This window comes from Saimiri boliviensis, chromosome 14 (assembly GCF_048565385.1).
Source record: "Saimiri boliviensis isolate mSaiBol1 chromosome 14, mSaiBol1.pri, whole genome shotgun sequence".
NCBI classification, from domain to species: Eukaryota; Metazoa; Chordata; class Mammalia; order Primates; family Cebidae; genus Saimiri; species Saimiri boliviensis.
Window position 1 is genome coordinate 64,504,266 of NC_133462.1, and position 17,595 is coordinate 64,521,860.

General features: G+C 41.5%; 1 long non-coding RNA gene across 17 annotated transcripts in view; it reads right to left on the reverse strand.

Moving 5' to 3' along the window:
- The window catches only part of LOC104651754 (uncharacterized), a 48,055-nt gene that overhangs the window by 14,538 nt on the left and 15,922 nt on the right, over positions 1 to 17,595 (reverse strand). The window contains exons 6-7 of one of the 17 annotated variants that reach the window (XR_012513549.1): positions 17,030 to 17,147; positions 6,008 to 12,562 (exon numbers count right to left, since the gene is read on the reverse strand). The exons of 11 other annotated variants lie outside the window; for them this stretch is intronic. This is a non-coding gene — a long non-coding RNA (uncharacterized LOC104651754). Of the gene's footprint in view, positions 1 to 6,007; positions 17,148 to 17,595 lie in introns of those variants that run through there. 5 more of the 17 variants (XR_012513547.1, XR_012513543.1, XR_012513551.1 and 2 more) reach the window with 5 other exon arrangements.

Consider the following 17,595-nt stretch of genomic DNA (forward strand, 5'->3'; position numbering starts at 1 on the left):
TTCAGCTCCCAGTGAAAGTGCAGAGGGTGAGTGAACGCCGCATTTACAGACGAACTCTTATTGCCCACAGACCAGGAGATACCCAGGCAGAGGGGTCGCCAGTGTCGCAGTCCCAGCCGGTGCGGCTGTTTTGGCCCCTGTGGGGCTGATTCCGTCCGCGCGGCTGCTGTGACCACTCCCTGTTGCTGCGGTTCTCCATACAAAAGCCACTGGTCTGGGAGCCCTCTTAGCTGGCGAGCAGAGCCCTGAGACGGCAGAGTGGGCCATTCATCTGAAATAGCGAGTCAGGCCAGGAGATTCATAGGCAAAAAATCCGCCAGGAGCCGGCGCCGCAGTTCGAGCCAACTCCGTGAGTCGCAGTACGGGAGATCCCGGCGCCTTTTCAACAAGCGACCGGAACGCGGGGTCGTTCAACTTAAAAGACTCTGAGTCAGGGAGCCAGGTGATCAGGCTCGGTTGGTCCCAGCCTTCCACCCCCAACAACAACGAAAACAAAAACAGTAATTGGAAACCCTCTGGGTTGAGCCCTTCAAACCAAGCACAGCTGAACCTGGACGGCCCGGCTCGGTGGGGGAGGGGCTTCCGCCATTACTGAGACTCTCCACCGCTAGGGAGGCAGGCCCCCGTTGCCGAGGCAACCCGCCGTTGCCGAGGCAACCTCCCACAACAGAGAGAGTCCGCCATAACAGAGGCGGGGCCACCGTTGCCGAGACAGTTCTAACTACGCCCATATAAAAAGGACTACAGGGAAGAGCTCAGGGCAGCTGGGCGGAGCCCACAGCAGCTCAGCAAAGCCCCTGCTGGCAGGCAGTGGCTAGGCGTGCTGCTAGCTGGGCGGGTCAGACCTGAAAGAAAAATCAAAAAAGGCAGTAGTGCAACGGAAACTCATAAAGCTCCAACTCCCTGGGACAGAGACAGACAACAGGTGGATAAACCCACAAAAATGGGAAGAAACCAGCGTAAAAAGGATGAAAACTCCCGAAACCAGAACACCTCTCCTCCTAAAAGGGATCACAACTCCTCACCAGCAAGGGAACCAGACTGGATGGAGAAGGAGAGTGATGAAATGACAGAATCAGACTTCAGAAGGTGCGTAGTAAGAAACTACAGCGAGCTAAAAGAACATGTTCTAACCGCACGCAAAGAAAATAGGAACCTTGAAAAAAGATTGGACGAACTGCTGACGAGAATGGACAGCATAGAGAGGAGTATAAGTGAATTGATGGAGCTGAAAAACGCAACGCGAGAACTTCGTGAAGCATGCACAAGCTTCAACAGCCGAATTGACCAAGCAGAAGAAAGGATATCAGAGGTCGAAGATCAACTCAATGAAATAAAAAGAGAAGGCAAGAACAGAGAAAAAAGCACAAAAAGGAATGAACAAAATCTTCAAGAAATGTGGGACTATGTGAAAAGACCTAATCTACGTCTGATAGGTGTACCTGAATGTGATGAAGAGAATGAATCCAAGCTGGAAAATACTCTTCAGGATATTATCCGGGAAAACTTCCCCAACCTAGCAAGGCAGACCAATATTCAAATCCAGGAAATACAGAGAACACCACAAAGATATTCCGCAAGAAGAGCAACCCCAAGGCACATAATTGTCAGATTCACCAAGGTTGAAATGAAAGAGAAAATGCTAAGGGCAGCCAGAGAGAAAGGTCAGGTTACCCACAAAGGGAAGCCCATTAGACTCACAGCAGATCTCTCAGCAGAAACCCTACAAGCCAGAAGAGATTGGGGGCCAATATTCAACATCCTTAAAGAAAACAACTTTCAACCCAGAATCTCCTATCCAGCCAAACTAAGCTTCATAAGCGAAGGAAAAATAAAATCCTTTGTGAACAAGCAAGCGCTCAGAGATTTCATCACCACCAAACCTGCTCTACAAGAACTCCTGAAAGAGGCTCTACACTTATAAAGGAACAACCAGTACCAGGCACTCCAAAAACACACCAAATGGTAAAAGAGCATCAACACAATCAAGAATCTGCATCAACTAACCAACAAAACAGCTAGGTAGCATCAAAATGACAGTATCAAAATCACACATAACAATACTATCCCTAAATGTCAATGGACTAAATGCCCCAATCAAAAGACACAGACTGGCAAACTGGATAAAAAGCCAAAACCCATCAGTGTGCTGTATCCAGGAAACCCATCTTACATGCAAGGATACACAAAGGCTCAAAATAAAGGGATGGAGGAAGATCTACCAAGCAAATGGAGAGCAAAAAAAGGCAGGAGTTGCAATTCTCATCTCTGATAAAATAGACTTTAAAGCAACAAAGATCAAAAGAGACAAAGAAGGACATTACATAATGGTAAAAGGATCACTGCAACAAGAAGAGCTAACGATCCTAAATATATACGCACCCAATACAGGAGCACCCAGATACATAAGGCAAGTTCTTAATGACCTACAAAGAGACTTAGACTCCCCACACAATAATAGTGGGAGACTTTAACACCCCACTGTCAATATTAGACAGATCATCCAGACAGAAAATCAACAAGGATATCCAGGACCTGAATACAGACCTGGAACAAGCAAACCTAATAGACATTTACAGAACTCTCCACCCCAAATCCACAGAATATACATTCTTCTCAGCACCACATCACACCTACTCTAAAATTGACCACATAATTGGCAGTAAATCACTCCTCAGCAAATGCAAAAGAACAGAAATCATAACAAACAGTCTCTCAGACCACAGTGCAATCGAGTTAGAACTCAGAATGCAGAAACTAACTCAGAATCACACAGCTTCATGGAAACTGAACAACTTGCTCTTGAATGTTGACTGGATAAACAATGAAATGAAGGCAGAAATAAAGATGTTCTTAGAAACCAATGAGAACGAAGACACAACATACCAGAATCTCTGGGACACATTTAAAGCAGTCTCTAGAGGAAAATATATAGCAATGAGTGCCCACATGAGAAGAAAGGAGAGGTCGAAAATTGACACCCTATCATCAAAATTGAAAGAGCTAGAGGAGCAAGATCAAAAAAACTCAAAACCTAGCAGAAGACAGGAAATATCTAAGATCAGAGCAGAACTGAAGGAAATAGAGACACAAAAAACTCTTCAAAAAATCAATAAATCCAGGAGCTGGTTTTTTGAAAAGATCAACAAAATAGACAGACCACTAGCCAGATTAATAAAAAAGAAAAGAGAGAATAACCAAATTGATGCAATAAAAAACAATAAAGGGGATATCACCACAGATTCCACAGAAATCCAAACCATCATCAGAGATTATTACAAACAACTCTATGCACATAAATTAGTAAACCTGGAAGAAATGGATAAATTCCTGGACACCTGCACCCTCCCAAGCCTAAACCTGGAAGAAGCCGAAACCCTGAATAGACCAATAACATGGTCTGAAGTCGAGGCAGCAATAAAGAGCCTACCACCCAAAAAAAGCCCAGGTCCAGATGGGTTCACAGCGGAATTCTACCAGACATACAAAGAGGAGCTGATACCATTCCTTCTGAAACTATTCCAGACAATCCAAAAAGAGGGAATCCTTCCCAAATCATTTTACGAGACAAACATCATCCTGATACCAAAACCCGGCAGAGACTCAACAAGAAAAGAGAATTTCAGGCCAATATCCATGATGAACATAGATGCAAAAATCTTCAATAAAATACTGGCAAACCGATTGCAACAGCATATCAAAAAGCTCATCCACCATGATCAAGTAGGATTCATCCCGGGGATGCAAGGCTGGTTCAACATACGCAAGTCCATAAACGTAATTCACCGCATAAACAGAACCAAAGACAAAAACCACATGATTATCTCAATTGATGCAGAGAAGGCTTTTGACAAAATTCAACAACCCTTTATGCTAAAAACCCTCAATAAACTAGGTATTGATGGAACGTATCTCAAAACAATAAAAGCTATTTATGACAAACCAACAGCCAATATCATACTGAATGGGCAAAAACTGGAAGCATTCCCTTTGAAATCTGGCACTAGACAAGGATGCCCTCTCTCACCACTCCTATTCAATATAGTACTGGAAGTTCTAGCCAGAGCAATCAGGCAAGAAAAAGAAATAAAGGCTATTCAAATTGGAAAGGAGGAAATCAAATTGTCTCTATTTGCAGATGACATGATTGTATATCTGGAAGACCCCATCATCTCAGCCCAAAATCTCCTGAAACTGATAAACAACTTCAGCAAAGTCTCAGGATACAAAATCAACGTGCAAAAATCACAAGCATTCCTGTACACCAGTAATAGACTTCAAGAGAGCCAAATCAAGAACGAACTGCCATTCACAATTGCTACAAAGAGAATAAAGTACCTAGGAATACAACTAACAAGGAAAGTAAAGGACCTCTTCAAGGAGAACTACAAGTCATTGCTCAATGAAATAAGAGAGGAAACAAACAGATGGAGAAACATTCCATGTTCATGGTTAGGAAGAATCAACATTGTGAAAATGGCCATACTGCCCAAAGTAATTTACAGATTCAACGCTATTCCCATCAAGCTACCAATGACCTTCTTCACAGAACTGGAAAAAAACACCTTAAACTTCATATGGAACCAAAAGAGAGCCCGCATAGCCAAGTCAACTCTAAGCAAAAAGAACAAAGCAGGAGGCATCACACTACCGGACTTCAAACTATACTACAAGGCTACAGTAATCAAAACAGCATGGTACTGGTACCAAAACAGAGATATAGACCAATGGAACAGAACAGAGGCCTCACAGGAAATACAACATACCCACAACCATCTGATCTTCGACAAACCTGACAAAAACAAGCAATGGGGAAAGGACTCCCTGTTTAATAAATGGTGTTGGGAAAACTGGCTAGCCATGTGCAGAAAGCAGAAACAGGACCCCTTCCTGACACCTTACACCAAAATTAACTCCAGATGGATTAAAGACTTAAACATCAGACCTAACACCATAAAAACCTTAGAGGAAAATCTAGGCAAAACCATTCAGGACATAGGTGTAGGCAAGGACTTCATGACCAAAACGCCAAAAGCAATGGCAACAAAAGCCAAAATAGACAAATGGGACCTAATCAAACTCCACAGCTTCTGCACGGCAAAAGAAACAGTCAGTAGAGTGAATCGGCAACCAACAGAATGGGAAAAAATTTTTGCAGCCTACCCATCTGACAAGGGGCTGATATCCAGAATTTACAAAGAACTAAAGCAGATCTACAAGAAAAAAACAAACAAGCCTATTCAAAAATGGGCAAAGGACATGAACAGATACTTTACAAAAGAAGACATACAGGAGGCCAACAAACATATGAAAAAATGCTCATCATCACTGGTCATCAGAGAAATGCAAATCAAAACCACATTGAGATACCATCTCACACCAGTTAGAATGGCGATCATTAAAAAATCGGGAAACAACAGATGCTGGAGAGGATGTGGAGAAATAGGAACACTTCTACACTGTTGGTGGGAATGTAAATTAGTTCAACCATTGTGGAAGACAGTGTGGCGATTCCTCAAGGACCTAAAAATAGAAATCCCATTTGACCCAGCAATCCCATTACTGGGTATATATCCAAAGGATTATAAATCATTCTACTACAAGGACACGTGCACACGAATGTTCATTGCAGCACTCTTTACAATAGCAAAGACCTGGAACCAACCCAAATGCCCAACGATGATAGACTGGATAGGGAAAATGTGGTACATATACACCATGGAATATTACGCAGCCATCAAAAAGGATGAGTTCACGTCCTTTGTAGGGACATGGATGAACCTGGAAACCATCATTCTCAGCAAACTGACACAAGAGCAGAAAATCAAACACCATATATTCTCACTCATAGGCGGGTGCTGAACAATGAGAATACAAGGACACAGGGAGGGGAGCACTACACACTGGGGTCCGTTGGGGGGAAATGGGGGAGGGGCGGGGGTGGGGAAGTGGGAAGAGATAGCATGGGGAGAAATGACAGATACAGGTGAGGGGACGGAAGGCAGCAAACCACACTGCCATGTGTGTACCTATGCAACAATCTTGCATGTTCATCACCTGTACCCCGAAACCTAAAATGCAATAAAATAAAATAAAATTAAATTAAAAAAAAAAAAAAAAAAAAAAAACCAAAAAAAAAAAACTGAGACACAGAGAGACTAGGTTATTTGCTCAAGTTCACCTAAACTCTTAACCACTACTCTATAGTTGCCCTGGAGAGAAACCAGAAAACCAAAAAAGGGTGGAGAGGAGAAAACAAACACATACATTCGTCTCAATCATTATATTAACACTTGAAGTTAGGGAGTATTACCCCACTTTACAAGTGAGGAAACTGAACTTAGAAAGCGTCCCAAGGTCACATAGCTGGTAAGCATTGCTCCAGGTATGGAGCCCAAGCTTGTCAGCTTCCAAGGCCCACAACCCCCTGACTCCACCCCTCTGATTCCCCAGTGATTTCCAACCAGGAAAATGGAAGAGGCTTCAGTATAGTTAGCATTGGAATGAAACATCAAGGAAGGTTCAGTGGACAGAGGTGGGATGGCAGGCAGGCCATGATCCACAAAGTCCTGGGGCTTAAAAATGCACAGTCTGTCTGTCAATAGAGGAATGGCACCTCATGACACATTCCATTAATACAGTTCTAATTGGACAATAAAATGCCACATCTGACTGTTTTGAGCTGTGAAAATGATTACAAAATAAATATACATTGAACTCAGAATATAAAACTCTATATACCAAGATGCCAATTTGGTAAAGAGGTGCGTGTGTGTGTGTGTCTGTGTGTGTGACTAGAATAAAATTCACCATCTTAAGTAGATTTTTCAGGATGTGAGACTCATGAATGATTTTCATTTTCTTGCTTTACTTTTCTGTATTTCAAACACATTTCTGAACGGCACCTTTACAGCTATGAAAAGAGATCTTATTTGCTTACAAATATGCAGGCATCACTTTTTCCTGATACCATTGCAAGGGAAAGGATGAACCTCTCCTTATCCCACTGACCTCCTCCTCTCCTGTTCATCCTATTATTTTAAAAATAAAATTGGCTGGTTGCGATGGTTCACGCCTATAATCCCAGCACTTTGCGAGGCCGAGGTGGGTGGATCACCTGAGGTTGGGAGTTCGAGACCAGCCTAACCAACATGGAGAAACCCTGTATCTACTAAAAATACAAAATTAGCAGAGTATGGTGGTGCATGCCTGTAATCCCAGCTAACTCATGAGGCTGAGGTTAAGAGAATCGCTGGAACACAGGAGGCAGAGGTTGGGGTGAGCTGAGATCGCGTCATTGCACTCCAGCCTGGGCAACAAAAGGGAAACTGTCTCAAATAAATATACAAAAAACAAAAAACAAACCTGGAATGTAGTGGTATGTAATGATAAAGCTGACTCTATTTACTTTCACTGTTATGACTTCATTGTCATACATTCCCATTTGTATTTGAAGAAGTTTATCTCAGATACTGTTATTAAAAAAAAAAAAATTCTGGAGCTAAGGAAAAAGAAATCATATACAAGGAATGGTCACCTGATTGAAACAAAAAAGTTGTTCCAGTTTAAAAAGCAGTCCTTGGGTTGACTTTTAAAAAGAATTCAAAACATCCCTTCCCCCTAGATTTAAAAAGTATCTCTCCTTCTCTCCACTCTGTAATTTTTAAAAGGTCTTAGGTTCCATTTTCAAAATAAGTTCTATATTTTTAAGGGTGACACATACCAAGTAACCAGAAACTGGCATTGGCTTGGAAAACCTCCCAGTTCTCATCAACATGCAATCACTAGTTCCTTTCAGGATGATGAATACTATTGATTGGCTCAGATCAGCTTGTGACCCAGCAGGGGTATTAGACATTGGCTATAAAACATCTCCTTATGAATTTTTTATTGGCTTGAGTGTCTGGAGAGCTGGGCAGCTGCCTGCCCGAGTGCTCTCCCTTCCTCCTTGCCCTCCCTCCTCCTTTCTGTGTCTCTGGGCTGATGATGCCACTCTGCAGGGCCACGTTATTGGATCAGAGCGATTAGCTTTACAGCCTATTTTTCCGAGTAGAATCCAATTTCTTTTTCAGGTGCAGTGGGCTTACGAGTAGTCATGTGCTTTTTGTTTTGCGATGGCATCACAGGATTACTAGAAGATGCAGTAAACTGAAGTCATTTCCCATTAGCTGTACTCCTCGGGATACTAAGACAATGTGTCACTCTGCACTTGCAGCATCACAAGCACTTTTCAGGAGAAAGAGTGCCTTCAGCAGCTCAAGGAGAAGCTGACAAAGAGTTGAGTTGAATTTTTCTTACTGTCCAGATCTAGATTATAGGAACCAATGGAGATGTAGAAGGGCACAAGTTTGCTCTGACTTTCCCCACTCTCAAGGAACATAAAAAGGGGGCAACTCTTGGGTTTGCTTCAGCCACTGGGTCAAGTCTGGAGTCCTGGGGCTTTATCTTACCACTCACTTCAGTGTGAGCTTGATAAATCCTCAGTAGGAATCTCTGCGAGATCACAGAGGCTCTCAGACCAAGAAAACCCTCAAGAAGCACCGTGGCAGGTACTGCCAAACACCTTGACTCACAATTCTCGTAATAACCCCAAGAGAAGAGGAACATGGCTTTTATGTTACATAAAACATCTACTTTTATGCTGGTGGAAACAGTAGCTGACAACCTCAGTAATCTCTCAGAGACTCCTACTGTGGATTTATCAAGCTCCCACTGAAGTGGGTAGTAAGGTAAAGCTCCAGGACTCCAAACTTGACTCCATGGTTGAAGCAAACCCAAGAGTTGCCCCCTTTTTATTTTTTTGAGAATGGGGAAAGCTTCACTCAGAGCAAACCTGTCCCCTTCTACATCTCCACTGGTTCCTAAATTCTAGATTTAAAAGACAAACACTACATGTTTCCACTCATAGGTGGGTGTTGAACAATGAGAACTCATGGACACAGGGAGGGGAGCATCACACACTGGGGTCTGTTGGGGGGGAATAGGGGAGGGACAGTGGGGGTAGGGAGGTTGAGGAGGAATAACAGGGGAGAAATGCCACATATAGGTGACAGGGGGATGGAGGCAGCAAACCACATTGCCATGTATGTACTTATGCAACAATCCTGCATGTTCTGCACATGTACCCCAGAACCTAAAGTGCAATTTAAAAAACATTCTAGATTTAGATAGTATGAAAAATGCAATTTCTTGAAAAATAAAAATCAATAATGCATATTTCCTTTGTACACAGATGTAAAAACATTTCTTAAAGGACTGTAAGACTACGTATAAAGCTGATTATACATGGCACTTAGGGAGAGGAGAGAAAGAAATGGAAAGGAGGTGGGTGGAGGTAGGAGTAATAATGGTATTATAGGAATGGAGCGCTCAGCTTTATCTCTAATGTTCGAATACTTTTTAAAAGGGGGAATGTGTTCACATTTAACATTAAACATTGTTTTAACAATGTACATAGAGAAAAAGCAAGTGTATCAAATGATGATAAATTTTGAATCATTAAAGAAAAATTCAAGTTCTCATGTTTAGAAATGGGCTTTCTTCTCAAAAACACTTGTATCTAGGTGAAATTGGGTTAAGATAAACTTCAAGCACCAACTTTGGGGAGAAAATAAATAACACAAGGTCATTGGGTAGCCTGTGGAATGGAGAGGTTAGTGGTGATTGGGTAGGGTGAATGACTGAGGGATTAACACACACACACACACACACACACACACACACACATATATATATATATATATATATATATACATAGTCTTCTCTCTGGTCCTGCTTCCCCTGGAAAACATGGACCACCTGTGAAAAACTCATAACACAAAGTGAGGAAGAACCCTGAGTCTCTATGGTTGACTATCCCAAATAAGTCTGACCTCCTAACCCATGGGTTCTGCATCTGTGGATTCAAGCAACCCCAGATTTAAAAAAAAAAAATCAGGAAAAAAGAAAGCACGCATGTACAGAATATGTACAGACTTTCTTCTTGCCATTATTTCCTAAACAATACAGTATAATAACTATTTACTTAGCACTTACATTGTATTAGGCATTACAAATCATCCAGACATGACTTAAAGTATACAGAAGGATGTGCTTTTTATATCTGAGGATTCTGGTATCTGCAGAGGTCCTGGAACCACTCCCTGACAATACCAAACATGACTGTATTTTGTTGTACCCTCAAAGGAGAAAAAAATAAAGTAAAGGAATCAGGAAACGTCATGTTGTAAATGAAAGTGAGAATTCTTCCTGGTTTCAGTTTCTGTTAAACTCTGCCTGGGAACCGTGGCTAATTTTAACAAAGTGTATCATTCGTCTCATTCACAGCAACCTGTATACCTGAGCCATGGGGCTACAGTTGCCAAAAACAGCTATGACAAAAGATACTGTTCTTTGCATCTCTCTCCAGAGGACTTACTACCATAGCACAACTACACCATTTGTTCTCCAGTCATTGATATAAATCGTTTGGTTAAGTCTGAAGAATTAAAAACAAATACATACCCACTTAGTCCCTTCTACAGAGAACAGTTGAGATAAGTACACTGAGATGCCTAAGAAGACTATATTGTTTCTGCTCCTAGATATTAGGCATTTTCCTATATCTGCTCCCTGATTTTATAGACTAAAACTCCCAAGTGAACATGAACTAGTCTATTTCTAGACAGAGAGCTTCCAAAAGCTGGTTTCCAAGTCAGAGTGGATGGAAATGTCATGTTGTGGATGCTTCAAACTCATGAGCCTGACCTGTCCATTGGAGTGGTCATGATTTTCCAGAGAGCAGCTGTTAGCTCATCCATTTCATGGATATTACAGTCTTTGGATGACAGGATCCTTTCCCATTCCTCTGTGAATATCTCATACCGATTCCACAGTTTCCAAGCCCTTGGGACTTTTCTGCAAATTTGTACTTATTAGTAAATTTTTAATCAGGGAAGATGTGCAAAATACTGCATGATTATCCAAGGATAATCATTCTGGAATATCATAGTTGAATTCCCACTGGTCCTCTAAATTGCTGTCTGCACCTACAGACCTCAGCCTCAGTGGATCTCTTTTTTCTGCTTCCCTTTATTTTGCCCTGAGGAAGTAACAACCCTCTGTAGAACTATAAAGTCACTCTATAACTGTGCTCTCCTTAAGTTTCGGAAGGTCTATTTTCCTTATATCTTCAGGCTTTTCATCATGGAGTAAACAGGCTGAGAATTAGAAATTAAGTGGCTCTTAAGAAAAGGGTCTGACATAAAGTGGTATTAAGAAGGACAAAGTTCAACCAGTTTCTTTAAAACTACAACTGTGATAAAGAGGGCTACGTGGCAGGAGAAGGTCTGAAGTCACATGTGTCTTTGAGGGACACCGTCCTTGGTCTCATGACAAAGATGATACAAGATGACAGGGCATCTGGGAAGGCTGTTTGCATCCGCCTTGCAGTCAGTGGGTGAGAGAGTGGGTTGATTCTGATGACGATGGTGAGCTTTTCCTTCCTCCTGTTGTAAAAAGGTGCGTGGCTGGATATTGCCTGGTCTAGAAAGTGCCCTTCACATGAATATCATACATTGTGAAGATCTATGAAGATTGGATCTTATAAAGATTGTATTTATTTATTTTATTTTGGTGGAAAATGTTTACCTAACTAGAAGTGTGATCACGACACAGAAGTCTATTTCCACCTCCAGCTCAGAGAAATAATGTGGGAGCAATAGAGAAGGAGCAGGAAATAAACTTTTTCTTCAGGCTTTAAGGAGGGGCAGCTCCCTCCCCAGGTCAGCGAATGGCTTTCAGGATCACTTTCGTAACCTCCTTTGCCCTTAGGGCTCTGCAGTCAGGCAGTTTCACTGCCCCCAGAAGGCAGTCCTCATGCTGGCGCTGTCTTCAAGTCTGTCCCCAGGCTGAAGGTTGCCTTCTTTTTCACACTCTGACTCCTTCAAGCCAACCTTCAAATTCCGCTTAGAAATGGATACCTCCCTTTTTATTCCAGCCCCTCATTATTCCAGTTTAGAACCCGTCAGTCTGAGGCAGAAGAGCAGCATTTGGAGACAGGGTACATAAGGAATTCCTAGAACTAAACCATATGGAAACACTTCAGCTCTGACAGGAAATATCCTCTCCATTTACATAGGACATACGCCGAGTAAAGAACTTTATAACTTCATCCTCTTCATTTAAATAGGGTGTACACCAAGTAACGAATGGAAACCTCTAGAGGGTATTGAAATCCCCCAAAATTCCGTAACAGGGCTCTTGAGCCCCTAAGCTTGGGCCTATTCCCACCCTGTAGAGGGTACTTTCATTTTCAATAAATCTCTGCTTTGGTTGCTTCATTCTTTCCTTGCTTTGTTGGTGCGTTTTGTCCAATTCTTTGTTCAAAACGCCAAGAACCTGGACACCCTCCAGGGGTAACAAGTAGACTGATATCACCATTAGGCAGAGACCTGATTCATCCCTCCCAGCAATTCTTCCTTTACCCAGATACCAAACCTGGCACAGAACAACGGTCGATGATGTTGGTGAACCCAGTTGATTACTTCTGACTCTGCCCTTGTCACAGTACTTTTCCTTCCTCCTGTTCCAAAAAGGTGAGTGTTACATATTTGTGTTTTCTTACCCCTCATATCTACACCTCTGCAACTCCTTCCATACTCCCAGTCTCCACTGCTGCTTTAGGAGGTCATTAGCAAGTGTTTGTTGACTGGCCGTGGAGAACGGAACATACACATATCATGAGAAGCTATGTGACACATAGATCCCAATTTCGACTGGTGTGTAGTTTCAATACTTTGGGCAAATTATTTACTTAATAATGGGTGTTTGCAAAAACAACAAGTCAGATAACGCTGTCGGTTTTTTCTCCTCCCACCCCTTCCCACCGAATTTCTTGAGAGAGTAATCTGTATCTACTGCCTTTATCTCATATCTTGTCCATTTAAATCTCATTTCACTTCACATGCTCCCTCCACACTTATGCAAACTCTGAAACTGCTCACCCCTGTGTAATAGCTTTTCCTGAATTTTATCCTTGCTACTCTTTCTAATGAGTTTGATGCAGCTGCTGACTACTTCCTTGAAAATTTTCTTCCCTTATCTTTGGAGCAACTGGAATACAGTTTGCCTCTCCCCTCTCGCTAACTTACTTCTCTCTCCTTGTTGACTCATCTGTGCCTTACTGAAAACACAGGTATGTCCCAAGATTTGTCCTCAACCCAGTTTTTCTTCATTTTCTGTATTTCTGTATTTCCTTTCTGATGATCTCAAGTACCCCTACTGTTTCAATTAACACCTCCATGCAGACGTTATCCTAGTCCAGATCTTTACCCCAGACCAAATCTTCTACAGAGTTCTAGAGTTTCATATTGTTTTTTCTTTTCTTTTTTTCAGAAAGGATCTCACTCTGTCACCCAGGCTGGAGTGCAATGGTGTGATCTTAGCTCACTAAAACCTCCACCTCCTAGGTTCAAGCCATTCTCCTGCCTCAGCTTCCTGAGTAGCTGGGATTATAGGCACACACCACCACACCTGGCTAAGTTTTGCATTTTTTTTTTTCTTTTTAAAGATGGGGTTTCACCATGTTGGTCAGACGGGTCTTGAACTCCCGACCTCAGGTGATCCACCCGCCTTGGCCTCCAAAGTGCTTGGATTACAGGCGTGAGCCACCACGCCTGGCCAATTTTTGTATTTTTAATAGAGATGAGGTTTTACCATATTGGCCAGGCTGGTCTTGAACTCCTGACCTCAGGTGATCTGCCCACCTCTGCCTCCCAAAGGGCTGGGATTACAGGCATAAGCTACCTCGTCCAGCCCATATTTTCTTTTCTTTTTGAGTCAGGGTCTTGCTCTGTTGCCCAGGCTGGAGTGCAGTGGCACAAAATGGCTCACTGCAGCTTCAACGTCCCAGGCTCAAGTGATCCTTCAACCTTGCCTCCCAAGTAGCTGGGACTATAGGTATATACCACCATGCCCAGCTATTTTGTGTTTTTCTTTTTTCTTTTTTGTAGAGATGGGGGCCTGCCATATTGCTCAGGCTCATATTTTCAATTGTCTCCTGGATGGCTTCATCTAGATAATTCTCCTAGTCTTTCAAATGCAGCAGTTAAAATGAGAACAAATAATCTTGTCCAGCTTCTCCTCCTAACTTCCCTATTAATATCTGTAAAAGAACACAAGCCACTAACATTGAAATAAGGTTTAAAACGGAATCATCTTTCACTCCTCCATCTCTCTCAAGCCCATATCTAATGACTTGACTATAGATTCAACATGCATTCACTGAATGCCTACTGTGTGCCTGATTCAGAGGATATAGTGTGGAAAAAATATAGCAAAGAGAGAAAAAGAGCAAGAGTGAGAGAAAGAGAGAAGAGAGAGATAAGGTCTTTCCCCTGGTGAGCTTATGGTCTAATGGGAGAAAAAGACACTTAGCAAACAATCTCACAAAGAAGTTTATGATCACAAATGTAAATAGTGCTTGAAAGACAGCTAGATGCTTCTCTGAGAACTTACTTTACAAGGAGGACAGAAAAATTATTCATTCACTTGATAAATATTTATTGACTACCTACCAGCCAAGCACTGCTGGATGTCAAGCCCACCCCTGCAGTGCCTCTCAAGGCTTCTCCAGCACAGTGTCGGTCCCTAGTCCCTGTCTTTCAAGCTTCCTTACAGACCCTCCTAACAGTCTCTCCACATTTCAACTCAGCCCAAATACTGCTATCAAATATTCCTGTAACACTTTCTTGTTTGGAAACGTTTGAAAACTCTCTGACAACAACTAATGTAGGATTATATTAGTTGCAGTAAAGAATTCAAGACCACGTCTGAGGCCTGGCCTCCCATCTTTTCTTCTGGTCTTACCTCCTAATCCCCTTTCATCTTTACCTGTCTTCTAGCCAAACAGGATTACTCTGTGTTCACAAACATGTCCCATGCTTTCTTACCCAAAGTCACTGGGAATCCCATGTAATCTGTTCATTGACAGCCTTCTTTCTTCTTTCGAAGTTCAGCTTAATGACTTAATAATTCAAATATTTGTGTCTTATTCTCCCTAATATCTTGCACTAATGGCAAGGACTGGGTTCTAATTATATTTACAGTAAGTCCACTCACCACTCCGCATACAACTTGCAAAGGAAACTTCTCATTACAGATGCTTAATAAGTATTTTCTTATTTTTGTCAGTAATAAGTGATGCATATTGCTGACAAATAACTGTTGTCAGAAATGTTTTTCTAGTTATTTCTCATGCATATATTACAATTTCTCTCTCCAACAGGATTGTAAATTTTTTTTTTTTGATTGAGTCTCGCTCTGTTGACCAGGTTGGAGTGCAGTGACATGATCTTAGCTCACTGCAACCTCCACCTCCTGGGCTCACACAATTCTCCTGTCTCAGCCTCTCAAGTGGATCAAGGGATCACAGGTGTCCACTACCAGGCCCGGCTAATTTTTAAATTTTTAGTAGTGACAGGGTTTCGCCATGTTGCCCAGGCTGGTCTCGAACTCGTGAGCTCAAGTGATCCACCTGCCTCGGCCTCCCAAAGTGTTGGGATTTTCAGGCGTGAGCCACCATACCCAGCCTGGATTGTAAAATCTTTAAAAGCAGAGAAAATGTTTTCTTCTTTTCTCTTTGTTTTCTCTGTAGTTCTTAGTACAGAACTATAAATAGAGGAGTAGAGGAGGAGCATAAATATTAGCTGAATGAACAAGTGACAAGATCGGCTTTTTAATAGGAAAATAAATATTAAATTAAAATCCATAGCTATATTCCTCAATTTAAGATTAATGCCATGTTTGGCTCTTAGGAAAAGAAAAACCTATAGCCAGTATAGGAACATTCATAAATTTCTTTTCTTTTCTTTCTTTCTTTTTTTGAGATGTAGTCTTGCTCTGTTGCCCAGGCTGGAGGGCAGGGGTGCAATCATGGTTCACTGCAACCTCTGCCTCCCAGGTTCAGGTGATTCTCCTGCCTCAGCCTCCTAAGCAGCTGAGATTACAGCTACACACCACCATGCCTGGCTAATTTTCGTATTTTTAGTAGAGATGGGGTTTCACCATGTTGACCAGACTTGTCTTGAACTCCTGACCTCAAGTGATCTGCTCAAAGTTAATCCCAACACTTTGGACTCCCAAAGTGTTGGGATTACACACATGAGCCACTACGCCTGGCCTCCCTATAATTTTTTAGCTGTATTTTGGCCTTTGTGTTTCCTAAGCAACTATTGCTGCTCTATAAGCGATCACTTTTTATCTGTTTATTTTATAACTGTACCTTGTTTAATTCCATCCTTAGTCCATTAAAAAAGTTATCTTAAGTTTTCCTGATAGATTATCATTATCTATAAAGAGAATTTTGTCTCTACTTTAAAATAGTTATATCATTTCTTTCTTTTTCTTATATTATTGCATTGGTTAGAACTTTCAAATCAGTATTTTTAAAATGGGAAGAATGGGTCTTCTGCATTAGTGGTTTTTTTTTAATTTTAATTTTCCTGCTAGTAATTATATTATCTATTGGTTTGAAATAAATACTTTTGAAAAGGATTTGTCTATTCTAAATCACAAGATCACATCTAATCTTTCATTTTTATATTAAAACTTTATTTGCACACTTATTAGATTGCTCTGTCAAACTGAGCTACAAAATTTAAGTGAAATGGAGATCTGGCAATTTAGTGATAGGATCAGTTACAGAGTGCCAAGCCAGATAACTTAAATCATGACTCATTTGGCCTATGTTTACTGACAAAATTATCAAGAGACCTGGTGAACCTACATTAGCCTTTGTGCTGTTTGGCATGAAATCTCTGGGATAAAGGTGACAAATATGAAAATGCTCATGAATTTGTCTATTCTTTCATTCATCATCTATTCATTCATTTGACAAATATTTATTAAGTACTGCTACGTGCCAAACACTAGTCCAGCATGAATAAATAAGACAAAGTCCCTATTCTTGTGGAGCTTTCTGTCTAAAGCGAGCAAACAAATAACAAGTTAACAAATAAGTGAATAAGATTTTTTTAAAAAAGATACTCACAGCCAGGCACAGTGGTTCACACCTGTAATTTCAGCACTTTGGGAGACCCAGACGGGTGGATTACCTGAGGTCAGGAGTTTGAGACCAGCCTGGCCAACATGGTGAAACTCTGTCTCTACTAAAAACACAAAAATTAGTTGAGTGTGGTGGTGGGTGCCTGTAATCCCAGCTACTTGGGAAGCTGAGGCAGGAGAATTGCTTGAACCCAGGAGGCAGAGGTTGCAGTGAGCCAAGATCATGGCATTGCATTTCAGCCTGGACAACAAGAGTGAAACTCCATCTTAAAAAAAAAAAAGCTACTAGAAAGATAATGAAATAAAATGATAATGTTAGAGAGTGACTTATGGAAATGGGATATTTCAGCCTAAGTGGTCAGAGAAGGCTTCTCCATGAAATGGTATTTAAACAGAGACCTAAGTGGCGAGAAGAAACCAGCTATGTAAAGATGACAGAGGCATTGCAGGCAGAGGAAATAGCAAATGCAGAGACACTAAGGTGAAAATGAGGTTGGCATTTTGCAAGAACAAAGAGAATGATGAGGAGCAGTGACTGGAAGGAGAACAATG